At 40.9% G+C, this 23886-nt stretch overlaps 1 long non-coding RNA gene across 1 annotated transcript in view; it reads right to left on the minus strand.

Annotated features, from left to right (window-relative positions):
- Positions 1–2062: 2062 nt before the first annotated feature.
- The window catches only part of LOC142058938 (uncharacterized), a 196614-nt gene continuing 174790 nt past the window's right edge, over positions 2063–23886 (minus strand). The window contains exon 3 of the long non-coding RNA XR_012661156.1: positions 2063–2528. This is a non-coding gene — a long non-coding RNA (uncharacterized LOC142058938). The remainder of the gene's footprint in view (positions 2529–23886) is intronic.

Raw genomic sequence — 23886 nt, forward strand, 5'->3', positions numbered from 1 at the left:
AATTGGCATGTTGGTTCAAAATCAACCTAGCAGAAAAACTCTAATTTTCTTATCCATTCTGCTTTATTTATCACTGGATTTATCAAAGTTGTGAGGTTTCTTTTTTTAATTCTCTGACTAGGCCCAGTTCTGCTTAGCTTATAAAATTTGAAACATTCATAGCCCAAGGTTGCAAAAGCAATGAATATTTATAATCCCATTTTCCCAGCACACTCAGAGGTGTCTCACAGCGTGACTTCACATTAGAAATGTCCCACCTGTGGGGATCGTTCAAAAAACCAGAGATTACAAGTCTGTACAACACAGAACAAGGTCAATACCCAAATTATGTGAATTATCAGCTTAAAAAAGTTGCATACCTGATGATGCATTGCACCAACACTGATTTATAGGTGCTGTACTAGCATCACTCTCCCCTGTGAAGGGAGTATTTCAGCTATTAAGTTATGACATTATTTCCCGGTTCTTGTCCTGAGCCTTCTCATGAATGAGCTGCAAACTGTGTAATGCACTCCTCTCCCCATTTACAAAGGTATCCCCTCTCCAACAGCAAGGAACAGAAAAGGGTTTCTCACCTAGTGTCAGAGGACAGGGAAACATTACACTATAAAGGACATAGTGACTAGTGACAAATCACAGGCAGGACTCGGTATTGCAGAAAATACTGCAAGTGAAACTGTGTGACCCTGCAAGTATCTTCTGTTACTTCACTGCAGATATATTTCCTTTCCTAGACTGGGGTCACACTTAAGAAAACCAAGCCCCACCCCATCTGTCTCCAAAAATGCAAGTAAAACTTAACAGTAATTCAGATACAGATCCCCACAGTCTCCTCCTGGAGAAATTAATGTGTTACGGCCTAGACAAGTGCCCTGTGCAGTAGGCGGGGAACTGGCTGACAGGCCGCACCCAAAGTGTGGTGGTAAGTGGCTCCTTTTCCAAGTGGCAACCTGTCACTAGTGGAGTCCCCCAGGGATCGATATTGGGCCCAATGTCATTCAACATCTTTATAAATGATCTGGATACCGGCATCAAGTGTAGCCTGATGAAGTTTGCGGATGACACCAAGTTGAGTGGGGAAGTAGACACTCCAGAAGGGAGAGCTGCTCTGCAGGGAGGTCTGGATGGGCTGGAGGAGTGGGTGTCGTGGTTCAGCCTCAGTCAGCAACTAAACACCACGCAGCTGCTCGCTCACTCCCCCCACCCCTGTGGGACGGGGGAGAGAATTGGAAGAGCAAAAGCACCAAAAAAACCCCAAAATACTTGTGGGTTGAGATAAGAAGTTTAATAAATGCAATAAAATAATAATTATAGTAATAATGATTACGATAATAATAACAATAATTATAATATAATAAAAAGGAAAAGGGAAAAAGGGAATAAAACAGAAACACAAACTATACAATCGCTCACCACCTGCCGACCAATACTGCTCATCCCCAAGCCGCAATTGCTGCCTCCCTCCCCCAGCCAGCTCCTCCCAGTTAACATACTGGGCATGACGTTACATGATATGGAATATCCCTTTGGTCAGTTTGGATCCACTTTCTTAGCTGTACCCCTTCCCCTCCCGGCTTCTTGTGCACCCAGCAGAACATGGGAAGCTGGAAAAGTCCTTGACTAGTACAAGCAACTAGTACCCAGCAACAACTAAAACATCAGTGTGTTATCAATGTTATTTTCATACTAAGTCCAAAGCACAGCACTATGGCAGCTGCAGTGAAGAAAATTAACTCTATCCCAGCTAAAACCATGACAGTGGGCCAACAAGAACCTTATGAAGTTCAACAAAGACAGGTGTAAGTTCTTGCACCTGGGAAAACATAATCTGGGAGTGCAGCACAGACTGAGATCCACCTGGCTGGAGAGCAGCTCTGTGAGAAGGGGCCTGGGGGTCCTAGTGGACAGAAAGCTCAACATGAGTGAACAGTGTGCTGCTGCGGCCAAGGAGGCCAACAGGATGCTGGGCTGCATCAAAAAGGGCATCGCCAGCAGAGAGAAAGAAGTCATTATCCCGCTCTACTCAGCGCTTGTCAGGCCACACCTGGAGTAGTGTGTCCAGTTCTGGTCCCCGCTATACAAAAGAGATGTGGACAGGCTGGAAGGGGTCCAGAGAAGGGCCACCAAGATGATCAGAGGACTGGGAAGCTGCCATATGAGGATAGGCTGGGAGAACTGGATTTGTTCAGCCTTGAGAAAAGGAGGCTCAGAGGGGATCTCATCACCATGTACCAGTACTTCAGGGGTAGCTACACAGAAGACGGAGACTCCCTTTTCACAAGGAGTCACATGGAGAGGACAAGGGGGAATGGACACAAGTTGCTCTTGGGGAGATTCCGATTGGACACGAGAGGGAAATTTTTCACACTGAGGACAGTCACCATTGGAATAATCTCCCCGGGGAAGTGGTTGACTCGGCCACATTGGACAATTTCAAGATTTGGCTGGACAGGGTGCTGGGCCATCTTGTCTAGACTGTGCCCTTCCTAGAAAGGTTGGACTAGATGATTCCTGAGGACCCTTCCAACCTGTAAAAAAGAAAAGAAAAAGAAATAAAAAAGATGCTTTTCCTGTTCAAGATGGAGCTATGAGGGGAAGAGTCAGTTTTAATACTTGTCATGCAAATACGTTTCCTTCCATTTTACAGACAGGAAATTAAGGTTCAGCAGCAGCACTGGAATTAGAACCTATCTAGAGGTCATTTTAGGCCAATAAAGTTTTGCCATTGATTTTAATGCACCAAGATATCCCGCCCTTTCCTATTTTCCCCAAACTTAGGGTGAACTATTAAATTGATGGTTGCCCTGTAAATCCCATAAGCTATTAATGTAGTTCCCCTAGCTGGAAGATAGATTAATGACTTGAAACTACTGTAAAATATTTGCTACTTCAGTGCAAATTAATACCATATTTTATCCTCATTTATACTCACATCCAACATTTTCTTCTGCAAAGGATACCAGAAGGAGCTGGACTTTTAAATGCCAGAGTTCTAAATCTTATTTTAAAATTTTTAATCAAATCATTCAACACATGAGTTTTAAATTTCTGCATTTCCATTTTCTATAGTTCTTTCATCTCATTTTTTTTCTGCTAAGAACAAAGAAAAATTTTAAAACTCAGATGTGTTTAGGACTTCTTTTAAATACTAATGAAGTTTTTAAAATGCTTTAAGTTTTTCAGGATTCCATTCTCCTCCATAGTCTACAGCTTGAGCTAGGACTAAATATGAATATCTTCCATTTCACTCAGGTTTAAGTTTTCAGTTTTAAGGTAGGTAGTTTTAAAGTTTCTAGGTATTATGTGCTATCCTGCAAATCACTTTTGTCCACAGTCTCCTATTTATTTCTTATTAAAATGTCAATTCTTATTCCACTGCCTAAAACAGCATAGTTCACTAAACACATTGCTATTGGTTGCAATTTCTGGAGAAAGCAAAATCATGAGACCATTAAAATGGCTGGATGCCTAAGACACATATTTAGTCATAGAAAACTCCAGTCAAGTCTCTTCTGTGTAGGAATTAAATCTTGTGGCAAGGTCTCCATACCTGAGCTAAGTACAGCAGGCTATTAGCTTTTCTGTTGGTGGTGTTTAGAGGCAATAAAGGAAGTGACAGTGGGGGAAAAGGTAAAGTTGTTTTATCTCACTGTTCCTTCTTGCCAATACTTATCAAAAGTTTGGTCTTTATTTGTAAACCATAAAAAGGGGTTGATACTTCAAACTTTTAGGAAAATTTTTCTTTCCTTCTACACTTCAGATGCTCAAAATTAAACAAAAAAAGGTTAAAGTGTTATGAAAATCACAGAAAACAAGCAGAAGTTTGGAATGAAACCATGTCTTTCATTTTCTGCTTTATATTTGATATTATTATAATTTATGAAGAAAACATAGCCACTTTACAAACACTTTATTGTTGAATTCTGATGCTCTGTTTTGGCACCAACATCAGGTACCAAATCACAGCCAAATCACAAGTTGAACACAGACTTGCAACTACATTCACTTTACAGTTGGATCAAGCTGTCTTGTAAACTTCATTAGCTGTTATTGGGGATTGTTTTGGCCAAAACACTTCTGGGACCACACTTCAGACACTCACCACTCTCTTGATTAGAAACATCCTTTACACCCAGTCTAAACATTTGTGCCATATTTATCCCTATTTGTTCTTGTGTCAACATATTCTGCTAATTACTTTGTGGTTAGATTATGGGCAGCAAGCACGTGTCCTTCAGCACCTCTTTGGCCAGACTGAGGAAGTCAAGCTTTTTTAGACCTAAAAGAAAAGGGAAACAACAATCTGCCTGACTACAGATCCTTTGGTTTAAGCCTGTTTTTCTTAAAGGCAGGTGACCAGAACAACACATGGTAATCCAAAACCACTGCCAACAATATCAGTGAGACCTCCTTCTCTCTCCTGCAGTACACCATTCAGCACATCCATAGAATTTCATTAATCACTTTAATGGCTGCATGACATTTGTAGTTTGTAATCAACCTGTTACTGACTACTGCGCACCTGCCTTTCCCCACTTATAATCTCCAGACAATAAATTCCTAACCTCAAGGCAAACATTTTCGATATTAGTCTCCAAAGGCATCCCTAGAACTTTATAATCAGGTTTCAACAACCCTGTTCCTTAAGGTCTTCTGGCCCCCCGACACACAGTCATCCCCTCCATAAATGAGTTTCATCAGCAAACTAATGTCATTCTTTTTGGAGATGTTAGTGAGATACCAAGGAAGCTCGTCTTTCTATTCTCTGACTTATCCTGGTGACACATCTGTCAAGAGGTCCTGGTCATGCAAATTCTAGTTCTACTTGGTTTTGATATACATATCTAATCCCACCTGCCCTGTCCTTCCTTCTGTCTCCAGATCATCACATCTTCTCTTTTGGTCTCTATATGGTCCCTTTTACTCCTCAAATAGTCACTCCTGACCATAGGAGTTGTATCGGCTCCCTTTGCCAGGCTAGGGGTTCTTCTGTCCTGTCCTGCTACCCCATTTCCCAATTTTGCTCTTTCTCATTCTGTTTCAAAGCAACTGATGTGTTCCACAGTCCTTTCTCCTTTAGCAGCCAGTCTCTTCCCTTTCCTTGTTTGCATGTTTCTGCAGATTGTCCTTTCTGTCTGTGGATCAACCTGTCACATCTTCCTGATCAACAAGGGTCTCTGAGTCATCCTGTTTTATCCTCTCTCCCACATAATTTCTTCAGTGGCTATCTGAACGCCACCACTTCTGTGAATGTGTTGTTAGTCTTTCTCCCTTACAGTTTGTGAAGGTACACTGGCAGATGATTGGGCCATGCCCTGAGGTTTAGCACAGTGAACTGACCATGAGAAATTACTGGACATGACAGAAACCAGAGCAAGAAGGTAACAAGCATTATGGATAATGCCGCGAAGAACGACCAAATTTCACAGATGGTTAAGGGGAAGTGATGTGAAGATGACCAAATCTCACAGATAATGGAGGGGAGAACTGGGGACACTTTGAAGAGTGAAACCTTGCTAGGTCACCAGGGACTGGTAAATAATTGTCTACGTATCCCTATCAGAAACACCAAGTTTGGATTCAAAGGTAGCAAAAGTGAGAGTGAGGGGAAAAGTAACCAGGGTGGGTTTTGATTTGAGAGGAGACAATTGTGGAGAAAGAGAGGTGATCAAAGTGAATGGGAGAACAGGCATGGGAATTGGAGAGGAGGGGGACGAAACGGGCCAGCTGAGTTGCTGGTCAGTATGCTTGAGCCTTGCATCTGATCACCACAATCCATCCTAGCTTCTCATCTAACTCAGTCCCTAACTATTTTCTTTGTAAGGATTTGGCTTTGCCTAACGCAGGAATTATTGCATGGACCCTTTGTGTGAGAAATAGCTACAGTCAGGCATCTGCTGTTGGATGATGTATTGCCCACAGCTTCTGCATCCTGTCATCCTTGTTTGCTTCATTTTTTCCTTTGAAGTTAGGAAAGAGAGATAAAAGACTACGGAAGCAAGAGAGGTAGCAGTGTAGGGAACATGAAAAATTTCAGAACAACAAACTCCCCCATAAAATCCTATTCAGACACTGCTGTTTATTGTTATTGGTTCATTGGTGCCCAAGCTGCTAAGCTTTTTGGCAGGGAAAATCAGAACATACTGGACTCCACTCTGCTGTAGCCAGCATGCTTCCAGTACCCAATGTAATTAGTTTAATGCCAGCTCGAGTATCTCTGCACTGCAGCATTGCCATACTCTGTCTCAACAAGGAAGATAGAGAGCTAAACAACTACACCTCCACTCAAAGCTTCCTCTTGTTCTTTTGTCCTAGTGGTAACACTAGAAGCAGCACTAACAAAAAAAAACCCAAACCAAAACAAAAAATTTGGCAGTAGTATTGCCTCTGGTATCTCAGTAACTCTAACTCAATCTCAGTAAATTAGATCATTTGAAGATCCAGCAGAAGCCTTCACAAAAGCCACTGAGACCTAAGCTATCCTATACACAAAACTCACAAGGGAAGAAAAGCGAAATTAATTAAACCAGGAAAATGCAATCTTTAAGTTCAAGCTTGGTGTAATCATTGAATATCATGTTCCCTAACATTACATGCGCCATTCTGTGGCATGGCTTCTCTGATGTGCCAAACTCCCAGACAACGCCCTGGTTTAGATGCTATTAGTCTGCTTACTGACACCCTGCGTGTCTTAATTCTGCTGTTTCCAGGAAAAAATGAAGTCATGCCTATAAAACATGGTGTGGATACCCATGCACTGCACTTGGCTTTCCAATGGAGCCTTCCCAAACGATCAGTTTACAAAGGCCCACCCTATTTGGCTGGTACCATTCTCCTGAAATCCAAACTATTTGAGAAGATAAATTATTGTTGCTACATGCATAACACCTGGCATATTTTGACCACTGAAATGTGCTATAAAACACATTTCCAGTGACTGGCAGGGAAAGAAGGATTGGCGATGGCTGCCACGAGTGACAGGTCCCTTCCTCCAGCCTTTTGCCTGAGTTGTGCAAAGACCCTGTGAAGATTTATCCACACCCATGAAGTCAGACTTGAGGAAAACCTCGACCTGGAAACTTGGGTACTTCTACAAATTCTTTCAGCTTTGACCTGTGAAATAGGTACTGTCTTTTGACTGTTAGCAATTAGCTCAGTGTGAGAGGATGACAAGGAGGAGACTCTGGGCTCTTGTTCAGTAGTGATACCGCTGCTCTCAGTTTGTCAACCAGCCAGGAACAAACAGTTTGTTGTGCAAGTGTTATCATTTTACTGAGCAGATCCCCAGTGTCACACTACAGCTGGCAAACAGCAGAAACAGAAGTAGCTCCATTAAAAGCATGCATCATGCACCAGCCTTCGAATGGGACACACTTCCCACATTTGTAGTCTTCACTCTGACTTCCCCACATCCCCCTTGCCACCACAATTTTGAGAGTACCACGTTTGCAGGTTTTCAGCCTCCTGAAAAGACATTTATAGGTCACAGAGTGAGAAAGCTGTCTTTTCCAAAACATTATATTTAAGATTGATTCAGAATTGTAATGGAGTGGGACCACAGCAGAGAAAAGGGAGAAAATGAAGCTCATTAAAGAGCTGTCCAGCTGGAACCTGAAATTTCTTTAGTCAGGGGACTATATCGTACCCTGCCTCTTCCCATCTACATTGAAAAACAGAAAATGCTGTGGATTTAATTAAAACTTTGACTTAGTTTTCAGTTAATACTCTTTATTTGATCTATTAACATTCATTCAAGATGCAAAGTTATGACCCTCATTATGAAAAAGCATGTTTTCCTCCATTATGATAATCTGCATGATTTTTTGTTGGCTTTGATTTTAGGCAGAGTTTTTTATAATACCTGGAGAAAGCTGAAGAACATAAATATTACTAGCTCAGCTGGTTTAAAATTTCTTTGTTCACATGATTCAAAGGTTGAGATTTTTGCTTGTTGTATTTTGCTCAATAAATTTTGGTTCTTTCCCAACAACAGATTTCAAGCTAAAAATTCATATTTAGGGAAAGATGCCCAGAGACTGCACAAGACTCTGTTTGTGTCAGAGCCTGTAAATCAAGGTCCATCACTAGTGAGGGACTATGCTGCAGCTAATCCACCTATGGGCCCTCCTCGAAGCACCAATGTAAAGTACTTTGTTATAACCTCTCTGTCATTTCCTCATCACCTACAGAATCCAAATCCCAGCTCACCAAATGCACCTGTAAAGCATTAAAAAAAAATTCAGACACATTCCTTCTCCCAACTAACTATTGGCACAACAACTCAGAGGCCCTTTGGCATCAAGAGCAGTAGCTTTCATACTAGCATCCCTCAGGTTCAGTGCCATCTTATGAATAAAGGATGAATTCAAAAGCACTGCAGGGGTAGATAGCTCAACCCACAGCTGCTCTGACAGCAGTGGGGAGTGACCTGAGCTGCTCCCACACTCCAGTGGCTTAGGTCCGAGTCTGGTGGTCTTTGCTTATTCATATACAGTATTGCACCAGCAGGACCACACTGTTTTCAGAGGCGATTTGGAGATCGGGGACTGAGTTGGGATGGCATGTGGCCCAGGCTAATGAGATGCTCCAGACATTAGCTGATCTCAAGCTAGTGCCTGCACTGTCTTCCTAGGCATGGGCATGCTGAGGAGTCTAAAATGGACTATGACAATCAGTTTTCATCATCTGAACGTGCTCCCTATCACCCTCCGTCCTGATGAATTGGATTCACTTTTGCAAATTGGAAGGAAATCCTTCTGACCTAATTGCTAAGTCAAACATATGAACTGAAGCCACTGTCTCCTTGCCTGCCTTCGGTGGCAGGAAAAATGGTTAAGCAATCCCATTATGGACTCACAGTGTGCTTTCAGTTACCAGCGTTCAACAGCAGAGGAATCTTTTTACCCTTCCAACTAACCACTTCCCCAGACCCATAAAGAGATGTGCTTCTTACTAGAGTCTCCATTAGCACAGTACAAATCAGGAGCACAGTCACTGAGTCTCCTAAACCAGTAGATAAAGGCCCATGGTCTTTAAAAGGTTCATACTAAGAGGATTGCGGTAAAGGTGAAAGTGTTAGCAATGCAGGGTCCACTTTCATGTAGAGAGGAGAATGACATGCCAAAAGACATCTAAGTCTTGTAAGAATGGGATCAATGAAATAAAAACTTGTATCCCATAGTTATCTGGGAGCCCACAAGGTCATTGTGTAAATACCATCTTTTTGCAGTGTAATCTGTAATGCAGGCAACCCAGATCCTTTTAAAGGTGACAGGATTGGAAAAGGAGGTCTCCACTACCTACAGCCTGAGATAACCATCACAAAATAGCAAAGGCATAGGCAGGGACACATATCTGGTAGGAAGGAGATGGGGAGAGGCTGAGGCGGCTGCAGAAAAGTGAGAGTCACGCAGCTGTGGAAAGGAAAGTGCTCTCTGATGCCTACACACCTGCAACCTCCACCACTGCTCTCTTACAGGGTCCATTCCATTTCTTTCTTTGTTTTAAGCAGAGCTATGGGTTTTATACATTAAAATGTAGCCAGAAAAAATATAAATAAGAATAAATGAATTCTAAAACAGGTTTCCCTCCATCAGTATTACAGCAGAAATCAGGAAAGATAACAGACAGCTGCTGCTCTCTGTGGCTTTCTGTCCCTCTCCCCACCTCAGCAGTTATGATTTTATGTCCCATCAAAGATTCACAGAATATGGATTGAGATGCAAGAAAATGCCACCTAGATTTTAGAAAGACTATATTCTTCGTATTAATAGTTTTTAATCTTTGTGGATTTTCATTGTTTCATATCCTTTGCAAAAGGAAAGGAAAAACACTCACAATAATTCCTTAAAATAATAGAACATTTATTTTGATGTTTTCTGTCCTGTGGACAAACTCATACAATGAAAGAATATGCAACACAAATTAATCTCTCAGTTTAACCTAAAACTTGTTGGATAAATCCATAGAAAGCATAAAACAGTACTGTTATACCTCTATTCAAGTTTCAGAAATGTATTTCCATGTGTCTAGGGTAAACCAGAAAAATAGATAAAAAGATTCAGTACACCTTTTAATGTTAAAAAAAAAAAAAAAAAGGCATGAAATTCATTAGGTATGGGAACTGAAATTAACAAATCAGCATTCCTGAAATTAATTTTTCACGTTCATAGTAGTACAGAAAAACTAAATTTAAAGCAATGTGGGAAAGAGAAATATCATTTACATACCCCTTTCTAGAGCAGGAAGTAGTGCTGACAAAGACGCATGGAATAAGCAAAAAGGAAATGTTACAACACTCATTCAGCAACCCTAGGGAGCTTCACTTAGGAAAAAATGTTTCTTTCTAGAAATTGACTACTGCAGCATTTGAATTTTCAGTATGCTTATTTCACATTAGCCTGTTTTGATCAACAGAAATCGACTGAATGTCTTTTTTAGAAATATCAGATACACACTCTTACCTGTGATGGTGGGACCCCGCAAGGCCTGAGGAGGTACCACCTCACAGAGCACGCTGCAGAAAGCAGAGGCCCAGCAGCGGCCCAGCCTCTCTGCCAAGGCCACGCACGCAACAGAGCTAGCGCCTCTATGACAGTTCAGAAAGGTGTCAATTTAAATGAACCACCACCATATAAATGGTAGCCTGAAAGATTTGTTCTGTGACACACATACTCACTGCTCATACTCAGCTGAGTCTGAATATACACCACAAACATTTGCCAAGTGTCTAGACAAGCACTGGGAGTAGTGTTAGCTGAGTAAATTGACAGTGGCTTAGCTCAAACTGCAACAGACCCATGAACATCAATCTAGAGAAGGCCAAAAAAGATAACAGGTTTATCACACAGAGTCACTTCCTGTCTTTCAGGCAACACAGGGGGTCAGGCACATCTACACAAGAAAATGCTTTAAAAAAGAACAAGAAACAAAAAGCTGAGACGTAGCCTGTACACAATACCATGCCAGCCAATGAGTTAGTATAACAGCAAGCTCACGTTCTACTTGCTTCTGTTTCCTATTCCTTGGTGAACTAAGTAGTTAGAAAGGATGGATCATACCTTGTGGCAGAAATAGGTGAAATAAAAGGAAAGCATGAGGAAAGTAAGAAGGGGAAGGGAGGCAATCAAGAGAAAGTTGAACAACTGTTGCCGATTCACTGACCTTGGTATATTCTGTTAGATTTTTAAAACGCACTTTTTTCCCTTTAAAAATACTCATCATTGGCCACATGCCTGGATGAGTCAAAAAAGAGACACATGGGCACTCATCAGACAGAGAGATTTAACATATTGTCATTGTTCTCTGGAAATTATTTCAGATAATGAATGTTCCAGAACAGAAAATTCTTACTTTGGTCCAAATATTACAGAAAATATTTAGCTTAAACCAGTCTGCTAGTGTATTTTCACTATAACCCTATATCTTTGACTGCAATGACAGCAGCCAAAAATCCATTAAATAAACAATGGAGGGACAGCTAGGGCATCAGTCATACTATGGAATGAAAAATGCAGAGCTACTTTTAATAAACGCTCACCCAGCATTTCTGAGGTTCTGTGTTTCTTACACAGAAACTCTGATGTTGCTAAATATTCTGTGCTGATTTTTTTTCTTCCAAAAGAAGTCATAAATTAAGCAGCCTGTCATGCTCAGAGTAAGGTTATGATTACTGTACTATATGTCAAGTCATTCTTTCAGACTGCACTAAAAATACAATTTTGCAAAAATCCCCACTACTGCTAACAGCCCTGTGAGGTTCTTTGAAGTGCAGTGTGACTGTCAAATATGTCAGTTGCTGAGGGAGCCTCTCACGGTGCTCAGGAATGAAATACTCAATTTGTGAGTCAGGAAATGTGGAATAGCAACGTGCTGACACAGAATTGCACAGGTTCAATAGTCCATTCACCGGTGCTTGAGTTGGATACACAAACATTAGATGCCAGAGGTATCAAAGTGCCCAAGGTTGCCTGCGATCTCTGCATGGCACACAGGGATGCTCAGAGCCATCTGAGACTCCAGCCATGTGCTGCAACACAGCTGCATTAAAATCTTTGCAGAACAGAGGCCAAAACACAGAGGTAGGCATTAATGGAGTAGCACAGGGAGGCAAGAATTTGGAAGGATGATCTGGGCAAATCAAACTGAAGAGAGTAACCCTGTGGTTTGAGGCACCCTGCAAGCCCTTGGGTTGAATGCAGCATCTCTGGTGCACTCAGTTGCAGGTAGTAGTTCTGTTGTTTGCGGGGGGGCGTCTCACATCCTCTCCCCCAGAGCTCTGTTTTTTACAGGGTAAAAGAATACGGCCTCAAATGCTGGTTGTCAGGGCAGTTCCTCGTGTTACGCATTATATGGGACAACATCTGAACCACTTTGATTATGACCCTGCTATGTTAGCCATGACCCAACATACTTCAAAAAGCCCACTCCAAAATCAGAAATACTAACATCCCTCACACTCACGCAGCTTTGACTGTGCTAAGCATTTTTTTCAATGTAACAGAAAAAAACCTGAGCACACGAAGAGCATGTAGTCCTTCTCATTTTCAAATTCTAACTATGCCTCCTAACCAGTGGCTGCAAAATTAAATTGTCAGAGGACTTTGAGTTTGCTTCTTCTTTTGTAACATAATGCAATATGGTTTTAGTTTCTTCGTCTCTAAAGTCATAAAAGAAGCTGCTGTCGCTCTGCTGACAAAAACAGGTTTCTTATTCCCATTCTCAAGATACTTCCAGTTTTTGTCAAGCTGAATCTAGGCTAGTTTAGAAATTGTGATTTTTTTAATGTAATGGCTTAACTCTTAAAAAACTGACATATTTGTTTGAAGGAAATAAAACAGAACAGTTTTACTTCTCTTTCTAATATCTGAACATTAAAAGTATTACTGTATGCTTGTATTCTCCAAGGTTCAAATCTCACTCAACCAGGTTCTTACATTTTTTATTTATTTTTTATATTTATATATAAACTTCAACCTGTCTTCCCAAATTCCTCCCAACTTGTGACAGAAAGTAGCCAGAAGTAAATACTGGCACGTGCTATACTCCTCAAAGTCACTCTGACATGTTATTCCACCTGGTATACATGTGTTTGCTACAAATTTTTTGTATTCTCACAAGAGACCACTATTCTGGTGAGGAGCTCTGTGGTGGAAGAGATCATCAGGTTTGCGAAAGGTGAAAGATGATGCACTGAAGTCCATGAAATTGTAAATCCTACTACAGTTAATCTGAAAATGCCTGCAAAGCGTGTGCCAAGACACAAAGTCATGTGATTAAAGGACACGTGCCAACCTTGTTTTAACACTGCTTGGATTTTATATCACAGCCTTAATGTTGTTTAAACCAAATATTAATATCTGCCCGTCAAAAGGGTGAATTTGCTTCATTTAAAAGTAGACACACAGCTAAGGAAAGTTGAGGGACATTATCACCCTGTAGGGTTAGGCAGGAAGAGCATTAGTCACACCCTCAGTAATGCATGGATGTCTGTGAAAGACGTAAGAAATAATCAGAGTTTTTAGAAAGAAGAATCTCTGTACCAGTGTGCAGATTAACCTTATAATCTTGTAATGAGTTCCACAGATCTTTCAATTCATATGAACAATAACTTTCAAAGAATCTGTTAGAAATAATGAAGTTATGATTAAATGCAAATAAGGAAATCATGCCAAACCTCAGGCTGAGGTGGCTGGCTAGCTACTGGAATAATATCTTCTCATAGAAACATTTTTACGTGCTTAAACTAACAGGAGATTGGAATAATTGGTTGGAAAATTTCAGAGGAAATAAACTTTCATTGGAAAATATCATTTTGTGCCCAGGGGTTTTCACTCAGAAAGTTCATTTAGCTTTCAAGCACTCCGCTCCAGACAATTCATGTCCAGGAGCAGGAGCACCACATCTGCATGACGTCCAAGCTACAAGCCTTGTCAGCTCATTAACTCGAGCTGTGTACCATATGAACACAGCTACCGGGCCCTCTGATCTGAGTAAGCCTGCCCAGACCCACGTGGCACAGCCTGCTCCTTGCCATCTGGGCGTGCTGCCGCCACCCCGAGCTGCCCCTCTCTCAGTTGGACCTTCCTCAAGAAAACAGATGAGCCCTCACTGATGAATCTTTTAAAGGAGTCTCACGTTGCCATGTATTACAGATAGTAAGACACACCTTATTAGAGCTCATTTGGAGCATTTCCTAAAATAGGAATCTTACTGCTGCTTCAGTACTTGTTGCAATTCATCAATGGTGATTTTTTAAACTGCCATCCATTGTATTTATTTGTTGATTTTTTTCATTATTTACACAGGATGTAATGATCCACTAATAGTTCATTAAGTGCTTGGAGTTCATTTATCTTGTTACAAACAAAACTAGGAAATCTCCAAACTGTTTCACAAGAGCTCATAGCCAGGGATTTATCAGCTGTGGCTCAGAATGCAGGACCAGTGTTTTTGAAACTCCTCAGTTCCATATTAAAGATCCAAGAGAAAGCCATATTTTTTAAAATCACAAGCACAATCTAACCACCCACCTGGAGCCTGCAGGGCAGGAACGCAGGTACTGAACCACCCCTGTGCTAGGTTGTCCCTGTGGTTCCCATTTGCCTGTTTACTCTTCTTGCCACCCTCATTTCATGGCCAGGACAACCAGTCTCAGTCCTCCTGAGGGATGCTGAGCGATACTGCAGTACGAATAAATATACTATTAACAGCAAGATTCTTGAAACCATGTGAAAGGGAAGCAAAGGAAGACTCTGTCATAGCATTACTATCACACGGTCATCCCGAGTCCTTGTTCCTTGTTTTGTCACCAACTGGCAGGTTTTCTGGTATGGGTCTATGGCTGCATTGTGCTAGCAGCCACTCTGGGATATATTCTCAGTACCCCAACTGGAATCAGCTGAGTTATTCCAGCTTTACCTGGACTTTACAGAAAGGGACCTGACTCTATGCAGCATGTTGGTGCAAAGCAATGCAGGCATTATAAGATCATAGTAATAGATATCTCCTGTACATCACAGAGTTATCATGTTCACGTACTGCTGCAGGTAATAAATACATTTTATTGTGACTAAAGAGATTTTTCAGGGCAAAGCTGGAGAGTATTAAAATGCTTTGAGATCAAATATTTGGTTTATTTTATGACCTTTTTCCTACTGGTTTGAAAAGTTGAATGTACTAAAATTAGCTTCAGAGTACTGTATTGAAATGGAAGGAGAAAATCTATTACCTTTTCAAGGTCGTCTTTCTTTTTTGTCCAATAATTGTTTGTTGAATGGGACAGAACTTAACAAGAAGTTTCAGTCTGGGGCTTTATTTTGCAGAAAAAATGTTTTGTTTTAGGAAAAATTTCACTCTGATTCTGAACTGACTTAGAAAGAAAATTTCCTATCCCTGTTTCTTAATAATGAAAGCATATATAACAATAGTAGCTACTCCTCTGTCAGTTGTTAAAGAAAAAAATAATAAAAACCAACCCAGGTATTACTATTTGATCTTCTTTTATAACTCCTAGTACAGGTATTTAAAACTGTATGTCTGTGACAGCTAAGTGCCACAGACTTTTAAATTTTACCCTATGTAAAGCAGAAATTCTCACCTAGACCTAATGAAGAATTACATCTGAGCACACAAGGTAACATTCGCTCAACACCATATCCAACCCCACGGTGTGTGTGAACAGCCCAGGGACACTGGGAGGTCAGCAGCAGACTGCAGTGAGCCAGGAGATAGATGCCTTTGTTATTCCTTGCTCCCACATGCTTAGAGATCAGTGGCGCTTTTGAGAATTGGCATTAACAATACTTGGCATCAGAACATTATTCTTCCTCATCTTCTTCGCCAACATGATTCTGCACTCTGGTCTTATACACACAAACATATGTTTTCACTCTGTGGAGTCAGTTTGTGGAGTCCAGGGAACATTCACCTCAGCTTAAAGAGCGAGAAAGGAGGAAAAAGCTCAGTTTTGTCATCCTCTGCCACACTGATTTGTGGTTTGTTCTGCAAGTAGTTCCACTGGGGCCAACAAACCTGCATGCACAGAGTAGGGCACTAATCAGGGTAAATAAGGTTGGCAGATTCAGGTCATGCCACAGGTAAAAATACCCATTTATTATTCAGAAATCAAAAGAATAAATACCAGAAAATAGGGAAAAACAGGACATGTGTGACAAAACCTTGGATGAAGAGATTGATTGGCCTTGTAAACCTATAAAGGCTGGCAAACACTGCTGGTCCTGCAAGCTCCATGGTCGACACCTCTCCATCTCATCTCTCCTCTCAGTGAGGGCACTGAAACAGCCAGCTAAACCTGCCAGAAAATCATGACCCGAGGAAGTACCACCCTCCTTGATTTCTTTGATTTAGAAATTATTCCTGTGTTATAGTAAGTCAAGGGCTCAGCATGTAATTGTTTTATAAAAAGAATTACGAGTATCAGAACTTCAGCAGCTCTGAAACGTCCCTCAGCAAGCAAACAACTAACTCTTCCACCCACTCAGTACACCCCCACTTGTGAATTGCAATTAGCATTGCAAATGCCTTTCCCTTTTCAGAACTATTGATTGTGCTGTTAAATAGCAGCAGAGTCAAAATGCCTGGAAATCTGCTTTAGCTTCCATTCCCTATCTATCTATCTATCTATCTATCTATCAAAAAAACCTTCCAATTCTAAACAGCTACCACCATTACACAACCTTCTAGTTATGGGCAATGTACATTATTCATTATTATACCCACTCACCTTTAAAACCCTTATTTCACAGTCTAAATGTTCTTCCCAATATTTCAGGGAAATGCTCCCATTGTACATCCCTCCTGAGCACTCCCTATAGCTCCTAGCATAACCTATATCTAAATTTCATGCCTCATTAAAGGAACTGTAATTGGCCAGCTCAATTTCTGTGAGTCTTTTTGGTTTTCCCACTTAATATTTTGCTTTATGCAAACCTGTGTATATGGATATATATGGATGTGTTGATTATAAGGAGGCAGAGAGAAAGTGAGACTTAGATATATAGTCGCTCTTACATACAGACATTGCTTGGAAGGGTGGACAGAAGGCTATATTATGATTGACAGGAGTTCAAAGAAATTGCAAAGGCGGGCAGTGAACAAAACACGCATTGACACCAGTATTCTTAATATGCTTCATGCAACCTCTGTAATTTATCATCAGCAAGTTATCAACCCAGAAATTTATCACATGCTGCAAGATTATCAGAAACATCCTACACAAAATCCTTTGTCCATTGCTGTGGCATCATGAAAAGATTCACAGCACAAGCTCTGTGTCCAGGAAGGAAGGAGTCAGAAAGATTGCAATTCAAACAGCTTCTGAAACAGGAGGATGAACAGGGTATGGAAAGTCAACACATCGAAAGGGCTTTGTCTATCCCAGTCACAGACAAGCTCCAACAAGGCTTCATTTGCATTTGCACAAACAGCAGAGTGTGCTACAATAAGCTTCCCTAAATTGATTAGCCAGAAAGAGGGGAAAGCAGAGCTTCCTAGCCAGTGCTTTGAAGATTCATTTGTGTGCAGGGGCATGCTTATACTGCACAGGTACCTTAGGAATGAGGAGATCCAGAGCAGGGGCGTCTGCTCCAGGAGACACCACCTCAGGAGAGCCCGCTAAGCTATCAAGGCAGCTTTCCACAAAGTGCTCAGTTACAGCTTGGGGAACAGATTAGTTTTTGTCACAAGTTTACGTGCTTAATTGGATGCTTTCATAGCAGCAGCTCCATCTCCATAAGCAAGAGCTTTTCTCTTTGCTTTCCTATTTTGATTTGAAGCTTGTCTAGCCACAGTATTTTGACAAATTTAGAGTACATCACTGTTAGGAATGTAACACGTTCAAGTAATGTTACAGACAAGCCGTATGCAAACTGAGATAAGTCTGGGAATCCATGGGGTCATGGTGAAGTGCTAGGTACAAACGCAAAAGTTTCACAGGGAGGGATTATTCAGTGATTTCTGACACAGAGCTTCAAACGGAGAGAATCTGCTACTTTGAAAAAGTCTCACATCATTACATATGCCCCTTCTAATAAAAACATCAGGTAACCTTATGTTCCAGATATAAAGTACTCATAGCTTGGTTATTGACTGCACAATGGCAAATTCTTCATTAAAGCTGGTTTCTAGCTGTATCTCAGAAACTGAATGTTCATTTAAGTGCAAAGTGACCCTGAAATCATTGCTACTGAGGAATCTGACCTTATGTGGGAAAGTCTGCTCAACTCATCAGACACATTACAATAAAATATCTGAAAGGTGGAAGATAAAAGCCCAAGTACAGTTGGCTTGGCAAGAACAGTTCTCACAGGAATATATTTTTCCATCAACGCTCCCATTCATAGAAATGTACCAGCTTTAGGGATGGTTTCTAAGATTCAGGGGAGTCTGGGTACCAGACAGAAATCCCCTCTTGAAAATGGGGATTTAAGTTATTTCCTGGACTGGGCTGAACCAATCAAGCATAGAAGACCCAGGCCAGAAGAGTGTAATCCCGCAAAAAAACCTGCCATGCATAGAGCTGGTCTGTACGAAGAGAAGGGGAGCTTGAACTTGTGACTCCTGTATGCCAACAAACTTTCTTAACTAATTGGCCCTTCTGAGATCATTCGTTTCCTAACTGGTTAGCTATCCCTTCCTTCTTACATCTGCAAACAAGATGGTAAATTTTCCTGTGATAGGAAATTCAGCCACAATATTACATCCTAAGGAGAGTAGTTTCGAAGTGCTTGGTTTTTCTCTTGAGATTTTATGAGAGAGTCTATTTGCTTTAATCTCTATGAGTTCAGGAACTCAGTGACCTTTTTATATACGTATATGAAAGTAAGATCGTTCACCAGGCAGGCGGCCCCACACTCTTGCAGCTCTAATTTATAATTTTTAATTGGAACTACATTTGACTGGTCTAGTTCCAGCACCTCTAGCTGAGCTACATGCCTCAGATTTTGGTCAAGGTAATTTCCAGCTAATGATAATTTTTATCACTCTGCTATTACATTGATTTATAGAAACTGCAATGAAAATTGGGGAAATGTCTCTTAGCTCTAAACTGTTTCTTTTTTTATAGCAAGCTAGTTACATTAAGTCAAAAAGGATATTAAACTGCCACTGTCACCCAAGAGCAAGCTGAATTAGATTTGCTTATTTGACAAAAATCAGCCAAAGTGAATTCATATTTCCTTAAATGTTGCATACACGCAAATACTTTTAATGCTCAGTGAGCAGGCAGTTTAGTAAGTGTGCAGCATGATATAAAACCTCAGCAGCATCTGCATGTGAAAAAGGAGTTACACGCAGAGAATAATATGCTTGGACTGAAGTCACCCCTTCCCTTACAATTACATAGTTTAGTAGAGGTGATTTTTAAGCCAGTTAGTAAATTGGATCAGGATATTCTGAGTTTCTTTTTCAGCAATCTGCAAAATGTTAGAAACAGTGAAATAATGAATCCAGGCGTTTTTACTGAAGTGGCTATGGGGCAAATTGCAACATTTTGGGCTTACTAAGGAATTAAGAGCCAAATCCCAAAGTATGGAACTCTGACATAAAATGAATCCTTTTATTGCAGCTGTGTTTATTTTCATAGAGAGTGTGCCTAAGTTTGTGCTTTACTTCAGATCATGAACGTGCTTTTGAAGGCAGATCTCACAATTGTTGCCACTTAGCATGCTTTGATTCCTGTGATGCTGTTGTGGTGTAACCCCAGCCAGCAACCAAGCACCACACGGCCACCCACTCGCTCCCCCCACTATGGGATGAGGAGAGAATTAGAAGGGCAAAAGTAAGAAAACTTATGGGTTGAGATAAGAGCAGTTTATTAATTAAAGTAGAACGATGATGATGATGATGATGATGATGATGATGATGATGATGATGATGATGATGATGATGATGATGATGATGATGATGATGTGATGAAAAGGAAAATGCGAGAGAGAAAGAAACAAAAGCCAGGGGGAAAAACCCACAAGTGATGCAACCACTTACCACCCACTGGCTGATGCCGCCAGTCGCCAAGCTGCAATCACTGCCCCCTGCCCCAGGCCACTGCTCTCCAATTAATATACTGAGCATGATGTTATATGGTATGGAATATACATTTGGCCAGTTTGGATCAGCTGTCCTGGCTGTCCCCGCTCCCCCCCGGCTTCTTGTGCACGTGGCAGAACATGGGAAGCTGGAAAAGTCCTTGACGAGTGTAAGCACTACTTGGCAACAACTAACACATCAGTGTGTTATCAACATTATTCTCATCCTAAATCCAAACCAGAGCACTAGACCAGCTACTAGAAAGAGAATTAACTCTACCCCAGGCAAAACCAGGACAGATGGAAAGGTCTTGGAGGATATGAACCAGATTCTTTTCAAATTAAATTAAACTGGAAGATGAGATTGAGGAACACTTATACTGCCCTCCAGTGCTATGACCATTTGTCCTTTGGACCAGACCAGAGCAAGTTGGAAGTAAACCTCACCTGAAATGGGGAAAAGTTGCCCACATTAGGTCCTCAGCACCAGCTGGATCTCTTCCTATGGCACTGAACTTCTTTCGTTGTAGGTATAGCCTCCAGAGAGCTACAGTAAGTACCAAAAATTCCTTTCCCCTCTTCACAAGGAAACAAAATCACAGCCTCGGTGAACTGTGGGTTTCCCAGGTAAGTGCTTCTGAGTCTCTGATGTACAAGTGAGATGATAAATTATCCAGTTACTAAACAACAAACAGAGAGGTCCAGCCTGATCTTTCCCAAATAGCAATTAACCTAAAATAACCCTACAAAAACACCAATGACATTTCAAATCAGGTTGGGTTATGTCATTAGGAGAACACTGCCTATGTGCCAGCATATTCACTAGCTTACATGAAAACCCCCAGAAAGCTACCTTTTGTCTTTATTTTAGACCCCACGGTCACTGGCTTATGGACCTCATCATTATGATATGAGAAGAATGGAAGTCCCTGTTTATGACTTGTATTTGCTAATCAATTCAGCAATATCATCTCCCTCTGTATTTATTTCATGAAAGCTAAGCATGCTAGTCCACACATTTGGCAATTAGGGATTTTCATTTCTAGTTAAGTAATACTCTGTTACTGAAGTGCCTCACAAGGACAGTCAACCTTAGTAATACATAACCTCCTACAATATATAATTATATTATTTCAATGTCAAGCATCCAGAGCTGTTAAAATATTTCTTTTAATTTTAAATTTTAACTCAAACCATAGAAGTTGAACTTCTGTGACCTTACACTTATCTATATCATTTGGTGATTTTATTTACTTTGTTCATAGATATAAATAACAGGAGTTACAGCTAGTTTTCACATAGCCAGGTACTGATCAGTGCTCCCAAAGACAAAGTTCAGGCGAATGTCACCCCTTAACTCAGTATCCCCTCAAGGAAGTTTAGTTGTTAATGTAGTCTCAAAAAAGGGCCAGTAGTATGCAGCACACACAAATTACATAATTTTGTAATTGTGCAAGGCTTGAGTAGCAAATGACACCTGCATCATATATGTCATCCATAATATTAAAAATATTACTACCAAGCCTTGTGGTAAAAGGTTTCCTGCCTTTACAGGAACTAAATTTGGATGCCTAACCAAACACCAAAGCAGCCATTATCTGATTCTGTTGATCATCTAAGCAGGCAATATTTCCACCTGTCTGCCAAAGAACATCATAATTTCCAAAGCAGTGGCTGGAAGCCAGTGATATACTGGGACGGATTAGGAAATCCATGAGCTGGATGGGAAATCTTTGATTCTGAATGGAAACAGAACCAGAGCCTGGCACATCAGCGTCAGCAGGCTTCTACCAGACAGGGCTTTGAGGACATGCTGCATAGACTGTACTTGAGCTCTTGCCCACTCGTATTAGATCCACTTTCATACCTTGCCAACAGAAGGAGCTCCATAGGGTCTCATGGATTTGATACAATGATAAACCCAATCGTGGGTTTCCTGTGTTCTCACTGCCTACATTTTTAAAAGACTCTGTGACTGTGTTATTTAATTTTGACATTGCAAATGTATACTTCTCTTTTATTTGTGTCATTCCATTCCTACTGGCATAGCAATCTTTAAAAGCAGGATACTGGAGTGCTCTCTAACAAAGACCACAATTACAATACAATCCTCCGGGGTATCTGTAAAGCAACAGGGTGCACTCCATCTTAATGCAAGGGCTATCTCAGGAGTTGGTAATGCAAGAACCTGTGTGCAAGAGACATCTTTCACTGGCCAGCATCATAGGACTAACCCTGGGACAGCGAGAAACGAATGGTATGCTTGAACGTTGAAGGTTCTCCAGGAGTTCTTAAGAACAGCAAAACTGAGCCAAGACTTCTGCCTGCCTGTCATTTAACTTGAATCATAGCTGTTCCCTGACAACACAAGGCCAAGTTGCAATGCTTTGGAGATTCAGTGTACATTTGCTTGGTTGGTTTTCTCTTTATTTGGAAAATATAAATGAGGGTAGAAAAACTACAAAATTTTCAGAAGAGATTTTGTTCATGAGGCAGAAAGCAAGTGTCTGGATTAGAAAAGCCTTTTCTTGATAAAGGACTGGGTAGCATTACAGAACCATAAACAGAGAAGCACTACGTAAAATGAACTAAACAGAGCCTGATGGGCCAGCCAGGTGTATAAAAATGTAGAAATCAGAAACTTCTTTACACAGAAGCAATGATGGCATTGAGAAACTTCTCACAGAATTTAGAACATAACTAATACACTATCGCTGAAAGACAGGTACAAAGTTCACTCCAGACTAGGACAACTGAGAGAATTTTTGGTTTTCTGATGAAGAAAACCTGCTGGTAGTAAAGCAGGAGTACTATCAAGTCTAGCAGGGGGCAGAAGAAGTTGCTTATGAGAGGTAGATGGAATTGCCAAAGAATATTAGGACTGGTTGGGAGGTAAAGCTGAAATAAGTAGCTCTGGGGCAGCTGAATGAATGCTGCATATGAATGGCCATATCCCGTGAGGAGAATTGGTCATGCTCATGTTACAGAGAACACTGATATACTGAGGAATAATTTACCTTTTTTTGAAAGTGCAAAATGTTCACAAGGTAATAGAAGGCTCCAAGATGTACATCATCTACAGCAAGAGCGGAAAGCATAGACCATTTCAGCATTACACTACAAGAGAATGTGATATAATCTGTGTATAGAAGCTTTGCAGTGAATATTTGACATCTTTTGAGTGATGCAGTGCCAAAATCACTAGAACTTCTAGAAAAAGAATTATAGGTTCATGGAAATATCGGTTAAACTTGCTAGCTCTGCTAAGTGGAAAAAGTGTAAGGAGAGCCTGATTTACACAAGGAGATCATAACAAGCTCAAAGCCAGTTTTCAGGCTGGGAAAGATTTCAGCCAGATTTCAGGCTAGGGGAAAAAATTAGTGTCTCAGTGAGGGTCCAGAGGAAAAAGGCATGAAAAAATGTTCCTGCTGAGGTCAGGATTTAGGGCTCATTCACAGAGCACAAGAAGAAACTAAGAATACCAAGACCTGTGCAGCTGAACTCCAAAGCTCCAACATTCAACACGTTTTGCTATTCTGAAGCTGAAATTTTCCCAGCAAATGCTGCAAATCCTGCCAATTTTTGTAGCAGTTTTGTGAGGTGGGCAGATGTGCCCATTATAAAACCATCAGCTTGTACACAGCATTTCAGTACAGCTTAGTTACTACCAGCATGTCTATTCCCATATTTCTATTCCCACTTATTTTCTTCTTTGTAGTGGGTGAAGCACAAACACAGAGACCCAGCAATTAAACTGTCGTTCACAAAGCCTGGAATTGAAGCACATCTTTCCAACAGGGGCATCTGTGGCTGTGTTGGCATTACAGCTAGATACTTCACG

The sequence above is a fragment of the Phalacrocorax aristotelis genome, chromosome 1, assembly GCF_949628215.1.
Source record: "Phalacrocorax aristotelis chromosome 1, bGulAri2.1, whole genome shotgun sequence".
NCBI classification, from domain to species: domain Eukaryota; kingdom Metazoa; phylum Chordata; class Aves; order Suliformes; family Phalacrocoracidae; genus Phalacrocorax; species Phalacrocorax aristotelis.